At 48.2% G+C, this 8104-nt stretch overlaps 1 pseudogene; it reads right to left on the bottom strand.

Moving 5' to 3' along the window:
* Nucleotides 1–3586: 3586 nt before the first annotated feature.
* LOC124974432 (anomalous homeobox protein-like) lies at nucleotides 3587–7207 on the bottom strand (annotated as a pseudogene).
* Nucleotides 7208–8104: the final 897 nt, after the last annotated feature.

The following is an 8104-nucleotide window of genomic DNA, read 5'->3' as shown; positions in this document are numbered from 1 at the left end:
TGAAAATTTTATATCTTATAAAATAGAATTATGCTTTCAGATAACTAAGAAATAAAATTTTTAAAAAAGCAAATTATAAATAATTGCAGAGATATTCCTTGTTCAAGTCTCTACATAGGATGATATTTACTCAAATTTGATTTATGAATAGGTGCAATCACTCTCAAATATCCAGTGAAACTCTGTATTTAGAATAGATGGTACAGATGGCAGAAGGATCAAAAATGAACTTTCACATCTTGATCCAATGTCTGTTAGAAAGCTGAAGCAGTGGCCATAATATGATGTGCTGTGAACCTGACTGGGAAGGTGGCACAAGCCTATAGTTCCAGTGGCTCAGGAAGTTGAGGTGGAAGGATTGAGAATTCAAAGCCAGAATCAGCAAAAGCAAGATTTTAAGCAACTCAGTAAGACTCTGTCTCTAAATAAAATACAAAATAAGACTGGTAATGTGGCTCAGTGGTTGAGTGCCCCTGAATTTAAACCCTGGTATGAAAAGAAAAAAAAACACAGAAAACAAAAACAAACAAACAAAAACTAAAATAACAACCACAAATACCCCACAGCTTGGATATAATGCTGCCCAAAACACAATGGACATTGTCTGGGAAATAAAACACAGGAACAGATTGCTGAACCCCAGGCTGACTGCAGGAAAGGGGTGAACCCTGAGCACCTACCAAAGAACATGATGCTCAAATCTGTGATGGTGCTTGGTGCATTTATCTCTTTGAGGATAAAACTGCAGATTTTAGGCCAGATACACCAGTGAACACGTATAATCCCAGCAAATGAGAGGCCGAGGCAGGAGGATAGAAATTTCAAGACTAGTCTCAGTGACCTTGTCTCAAAATTTAAAAAAAGAGGGTTGGACATATAGCTCAGTGAAAAAGTTCCCCTGGACAGATAGTGAAACCCCAGTACCAAAAGAAAAAAAGAAAAGCAGTGCTGTTTTCAGAAATGCAGTCTGGAGGCAATATTACTGTTTTTAGAAATCCATAGGTCAGGCCTCAACTGACAAAATCTGAGGTAGTGGGTCTATAAACCACGCACTGCCCTGCTTCATGGCCTAACCACAACACCATGCAATCCAAGTGGCTCTTGGGGCTTACCTCTCCAAGAGGAAAGGTTCAGAAACCTATGGTGGGAGCTGTGCCACCAGAAAGCTTCCTATCTCTGCTGACACAACATTTGCACATAGACCTTCCTCCAGTTACAAATTGTGGGAACTGCTGTTTGGGTGGGTTGGTAAAGCCTGAAAGTAAAGAAAGTCCACAACCCACTGGTGGGAGCAGGAGTGTGGTCCATGTGTGACACAACACAGCCTCAAGTGGGGAGGCAGACACAGCATCCAGCCCACTATCCTGGGCCCCTAGAACCAGGCTCAGCATGTTTGCCCTCCACCTACCTCTGTAACAACATTGATCCCAAAAGCTTTCTCAGGTTTCCAGAGACCAAGTGATCATGGGATCCACTGACTTCAAACTGTGTTCTTCCATACCAGTCTCTCTCCACCAAGTGCCACTGACCCAGGATCTGCTGTGCAACCCCTTCCACCACCATGAAGATGTGCAGTACATTCTGCCATCCTCCTTTGGCAGGTGCACAGGAACCTGGCCACCAGCCACCAAGGTTTCCTTTTTCTCCACTCATACTTGGTCTCTCTGAGGTAAAACTATCACTACCTTGCCCTGCCTTATCCTGTCTTTCTCTCCCTGTAAGATGTGTCTGAGAATATCTCAGAATTTGCTTCACTCTTAAAGATGATCTGTCATAACTTGGTCAGCTTTAATTGTACATAGGTGTAAGAGGAAAGGGCTGGAGAAGGCAGGTTTCTCTCTGCCCTGAGCATATAAGGCAGGACAACTAACTTTGATCTTGTGGCCTCAGATACAGAACCCAGGACTTGGGTGGAGACTGTGCTGGCCTCTCTCCTGCCACAACTGTGACAAAATTCCCTTGTGTCCAGCTGCCCAAGACCTACCTGACCACCTGGTATGTGACCCTGCTCCTGCTTTTTCTGCCTCCTCATTCATCAGAACTTGGAGAGCACTCTGAGAGACAGAAGCAGCCTGTAGTTGGGAAGCAGGGACAGGCCCACAGCCTTGGGGCTGCTGAATGGGTACAGTGCAAGAAGACACCCAGGGATTACAGGTGACTTAGTTCTGTAAGCTGAAAAGTATAACAAGAGGACAATTCAAAAGTCCAAGCCAGGATCACCAGTGTGAAGATTCAGAACAGCAAGATGAGTAGAAACCCAAAAGTTCTGAGCAGGCAAAGGCAGGCTGTCTATCAAGAACTGAACACCTTGCTTAACCACACCAACTTCTTTTAAAAGGTGACTTTTTATAAGATTTCTGAAGGGAAGTGTTTCCAGCTCAGTTCTGCCCCTGTCAATGGTTTAGTCAGGTCGAAGTGTTAATTTCAGACATTTTTAAGACATTCAGCAATTCAGAAAATTTACCTTCTTGGTGCTTTGCTGTGAACAAGATTTCCATTCAGCAAGCACTGGAGCCACCCAGCAAAGCAGGGATAAAAGCTCCAGCCATGGCAATGCCACCGCACCCAACCCTGGAAGCTATCCCTCCCAGTGGCAACAGGAAGAGGAGGCCCTATGCAGAGAATTCTCAGATGGGGTTCTTGAAACCCTGGGAGATGTAATGGGTGTGATAAAAGCAGATGTGCAAAAAAAAAAGTCATATAGAAGGTAGGCGTGATGGTGTGCACCCATAATTCCAGTGTCTGGGAATGCAGATGCAGAAGAACCTTGAGTTCAAAGTCAGCCTCAACAATTTAGAGATAACTTTAGCAACTCAGGCTGACAGCACATGCTCAAAAAGTATCTTTTGGTATCATTGGTAATAGGCAAAACAGCTGTACACCTGCTTAGTGGTCAAGCTTGTCTCTGAAGGAAAATTCTCCTGCCCAACAATACTTCATGCTCTGGGATAAAGAGATGCACAGAACTGGCTGGGGCAACTCATGCCCACCAAGTAAGTGGTGTAAGCCCTGCTAAGATTTCCAAGGACTGCAGAGTAATAGGCCATGCAGTTTCTCCCTGGAGAGCGGGGTGAATTGTGAGCATGTGCCGGGGAGGCAGAGCAGGACAGGACACATAGGCCCCACAATTCTGTGCTGACCCCACTCCCAGCCAGATGTGGATACTTCCTCCCAAGCTGACCCCAAACCCTCCCAGCTGAACTCCAGAGCATCCAAAGACTAGGTGTGGAACATCCTGCACCCCTGGAAGGGCAGGGCCTGCAGATGCTCCTGGCCAGAGACACTTCTTTGCCTGTAATTACCATAGGTCTAGTTTTCTAAGACTCATGTCAGTTCTGGGAACTCCTGCAGATTAGCCAGAGTGAGAAGTGGGCACACCCCATGTGAGAAAGCAACCCTGGAGGGAAGAGTTCAAGGGGACATGGCACCAGTAGCAGGGGGACTGATAATTGGAGGGGACTGGGGGACAAGGGAAGGCACCCAGGACAGAGGAAAGGATGGACAAAGGTGAGGAAGCCACCTGGTGGAGTGGGGGCACCTGAGGAGAGGAGCAGACACCTGGGGGAGAGGAAGTACAGGAAGGAGTTTAGGGAACCCCCTTGGGATTGCAGAAGCCACAGTGAGATGAGCCACCTTTTGCTAGGAGGAGCACCTGTGGAGTGGGAGAAGCAACATGAGTGGAGGAGGGGAGAGCCTGTGCTGGTAGAGGTAGCTGCTTGGGGCTGGGGAGAGTTGCCAAGGGTGGAACCATCTGGTGGTCAAGGTGCCTGCCTGAGGTGTGAGAGAAGCCCCCTGTGGTGCTTGGGGAACTTTTGAGGGTGTGGGATTCAACTGGGTGACCTGTAATCCTTACCTGCTGAACCTTGCTGGGTTTGGTGGTCATGGCTAATGCAAAGTCCTCTAGCCTCTGGCACACCTCTCTGGGATAGTGCCAGCTCTTGAGTCCTTTGGAGCAGATGGAGTAGGGTGGTGGGTTCCTGGATGAAGACAGTGAGGATGGTGGTTTCAGACCAGGATCCTCCACATATTTTCTGATCAGGACCAGCTCTCTGAGGATGATGGCACTTGTCACCCTGAAACCCCATCCACAAACCTCCTTCTAGGGGACATCTCTCCTGTCCACAGCCTTACCCACAGGAATGCACATACCCTGATACATAAGCACAGAGCACTGCAAGGAGTCTGGCTGAGGAGTCCCTCTGGGCCATGCACCCTGCTGACCTACCACTCTTCCCAAATCCAGGATTCCTCCTCAAGCCCAGACCTGTGGGACACAGTGGTTCACAAAACACTGCCTGAGACTCACTTCCTGTTCACCCAACTGCAACCTGTCTTGCCTTCCCATTGCCTCCCAGTACTTCCCTCCATGACTTACTCCTGTTCATTCCTTGCCACACTTCCATTCCTATCACCCTGAGAGGCTCCCTGAGGCCTAGATATGAGACACACTTGCCATCCAAATCCTCTGTCACTAACCACAGGTTCTATCATCCACCCAGGCTCAGGTGGCAGATGGGAGGAGATGGTCATGAACATGACCTCAGCCACCTACTCCTGAGGAGGCAGGGGGAGTGCGGTTTGTGCCTGGCTCACAGTCAGAAAGAAACACTGATGCCATACTGCTTATGGTGTTGTGGCTGTAAACTCTTGCTCTTCCCACCAGTTCCCCACTGGAGCCTTGGTGGTACATGCAACCTCTTGGCAACACTGGTGGAACCAGTGCAGACATATGCCCACAGAACCTCTTTTGCAGCAATAGCTCTACAGGTTGGTCAGCACCACCACACTCAGCATCCTCACATCTATGCAGTAGTGGATGTCATTTCAGAGCTGCACCAGTTCCTTGCTGCCTCCTGGCATGTGGCAATTCTGGAAGAACATGCTGATTTCTGGATACCCTCAGCTCCCTGGCACACAACCCTGCAAACCAACCTTGGTGAAGGGATTAATGTCTGGGATTGACCACAATGATCATCACATCCACAGTGTGGTGAAGCAGGGCAGGTACTACAGTGCCCACAAGGCTCTGAGGAATTGCCCTGAACACCCAGGCACTTTTCAAGCCATGCTGAGAACCTCACCTCACTCTTCAAGTAGCCAGACCTGTCAACCCACCTTGACACTCTTCACCCTTCCCAACAGAGGATGATTCTCAGCTGCACAGGTGAAGAAGTTAAGGCATGAAGAGAGAGACCTGACAACCCATCTTTGGGTGCACAGCTAGCGTGACACCACTGTCAGTGCCACAGGTTTTGGACCCAAGGGGCCAGTGTTGACCCACACCTTAAGTGAATGACCACCCAATAGGGTCAGGCCTTCAGATGCTAGAAATGTTCAAAGTTGAGTGGGATAAAGGGGTCCCTATCCTTGCCCAGTAACAACTTACTCATCCTGAGTCAGATTTGACCAACAACTAAGGACACCCAGGCTGGCACTTCCAGTACCCTGTGAAGCCCCTCCATTTACTAAACCCTGACAGCCCACCCTGTTGCCTCTGGTACCATGTCCACATAACTGGCAGAAGGTACTGGAAATTATATGCCCTGCTTTCTAAGGTTGTGATTCCATGGCCCCCTGCCATCTCAGAACACTATTGGCAGCCCTGACCCAGATGCAGGACTTGGTTCTGGTAAAAAGTCCCTGCACAGGACAGGTTCGGCCCTGTGCTAGGTGCAATGGCCATGTTCTCTCAGGTCTCAGCTACATATTACATCATCAGACATACCTGTGAGCCATCGTGACTGAGGTTATAATGCTCTCTGGGGCTTCTCCTCAGCAAGATGAGGTAAGGCAAGCCACAACCTCTGGCAGAGGGAGAAAAATATCAACAAGTACTAGACAGAAATATCTTAGGAGTTCTAAGATGAGGAAGAGGTCACTTACCCTTTAAGGGAACTGGGGGCCCAGACACAAGACTGAAAACTGGGCAGGCCCAGAGACAATCCCTGGGGGTTCTGCCAGATGTATACCTTCTCTTTACAAATCCCTCTGGCTGCTGGGTGGACTTAGCAAGACCATAAGCAACTTAGTGAGTCCCTGTTTCAAAATTAAAAATAAAATAAATGAATAAAAAGTTTTGGGATGTGACTCAGTGTTTGAGTGTCCCTGGGTTCAATCCCTGGTACCAAAAATATCCCCTTTGGGCCAGACATATCACTATTTGTAACCTGCCCAGCATCACCTGGACACACTTTAATCATATACACCACTCTTTAGAGAGGAGCATGAAGCACAATCCTCAGTAGATGGCCAAATAAAGATTACAAGTGGCTCTCTATCAATAAGGTTAGGTTGTGATGCCAAACATGCTGAGATCCAAGGTACCTCCATTTGACTGGAGAGACACTTCTGGTCTTCAGAGTGTGAGAAATAGAAGGTCTGGTAGTTCATTTTCAGAATCTAGTATTCATCCTTAATTGGATCAAATTGTAACCCTTCCCTTTTCCCTGCCCTAATTGTAAAATTAGTCAATTAAGTAGACTGTAACCCCAAACTCCTCAAGTCACAGTGAAGGGAAGCACTGCATTAGGTTAGAGATAAAAGCAGGTGGACAGCCCACCCAGGCACTTGTTAGGCAGGTTCTGGTAGAATAGCCTTCCCGAAGTAAAGGTTTGCCTTGCCCACTCACTTTTGGGCATGGTATTATTTCGTGTGGCACCTCTTTATTTCTAACAAGACTTACTGCAGATTGAGATGCTGGGTTTACAAGACAAGAACATAGCTCTCCCAATGTGGACCATGTCTCATTCATTGATTTCTTTTTTCATTATTTAGCAGAGTGCAGCAGAGGATGACCACTGAACATGGATTTGTTGATTAGGTAGTTTACTTCCTGTTTTCAAGCCAGTTAAAGTTGATCCAGTGAGGGTAGGTCACCCTCACTGAGCTAATGTCCTGCTGGGTATAGTGGAAGCAGCCTCCACCTCCTTGTGCACCCTGCCTCACCACCCAGGCTTACCTCTAGAAGTCAGCAGGCTGCCTGCAGTTTCTCCTGCTATACCAGGACACATGCACACAGCAGGACCACATCCACATTGTCCAGGAGGTGTAGGTGGAGTTGGCTCTCCAGAATGGCAGCAACCAATGGCTGTGCCTTGGCAAGGCCATCCTGGATGTCTTAGCACAGCATGCCTGCCAGGATCACCAGCTCTGCTGGGGGCTATAAGCAGCCCTCACACTCCTTCAGTTGTGACAGGAATTTCTGCATCCTCTCCATCACAGAGCTTGTTTTTTCCATCTATCTACCTTCAGACCAAGTCTGTGTGATATGTGACCCTGAGGGCTACAACACCTGCATAGAACAGTAAGAGCATACCTGAGAGAGGAGACCTACATCACACACCTTCTAGAATTTTCTTCTAAAATCCCTAATGGTTGATAGTGCAAAGCACTGACCTGGGTGCTGTCTACAGCCATCCACCTGGGATCTGAGCTTCTCCTCTGTCCCCTGCACTTATCAACAGGTCCACTGGCCTGGCCATCTCCTTTCTCCTGACCTCTTCTCCTCCAAGGGCTAAACCTTTCCTCTAACTCCTGGTGTGGCTTCTTGTTCACCAGAGGCCCTGGGCTGCCAAATGGGCAGCAAGGGTCCACCTGACTTCACATGCCTACACCCTATTCACAGCAGAAACACAGCTGTTGCCAGCACCAGTCCCACTAGTACGATAAACACATTTCCTGGATCAAACTCTCTTACTGCAGAGTACTCCACCAAGGGGGGGATATCTCCATCTGTGGTTTGGGGGAGTTTGCTGGTGATAAATTTTGAGACATAAGATCTTATTCACTGCCTAATTTGCTTCTGGGAAATACTCTCCTGAAAGTGAGGATTGAATGTGCCTTCTGGAGGCAGGGAATTCTGCCTGTTTTTGCTCCCTGGCTGTGGGACTGGCTTGGTGAGGTTGTTCCTAGCAGGGATTGGGCACACACTTATTTAATCTTTGTACCCTAGCCCCTTGACTGAAGGGAGTTCCAAAGATTCCAGGGTGGGGGACAGAGCCCTCTCAGGATCCAGGTTTCCACCAGCACCCCATTGTTGGCTGTTGGGGAGGACAGGGCTGGGTGAAGATTGAATGGGACCCTTAATTGAGAAAAGAAAACATTT

Source organism: Sciurus carolinensis, unplaced genomic scaffold (genome assembly GCF_902686445.1).
Source record: "Sciurus carolinensis unplaced genomic scaffold, mSciCar1.2, whole genome shotgun sequence".
NCBI classification, from domain to species: domain Eukaryota; kingdom Metazoa; phylum Chordata; class Mammalia; order Rodentia; family Sciuridae; genus Sciurus; species Sciurus carolinensis.
Note: the sequence above shows the minus strand (reverse complement) of the source record. Positions and strands in the feature narration are given on the sequence as shown.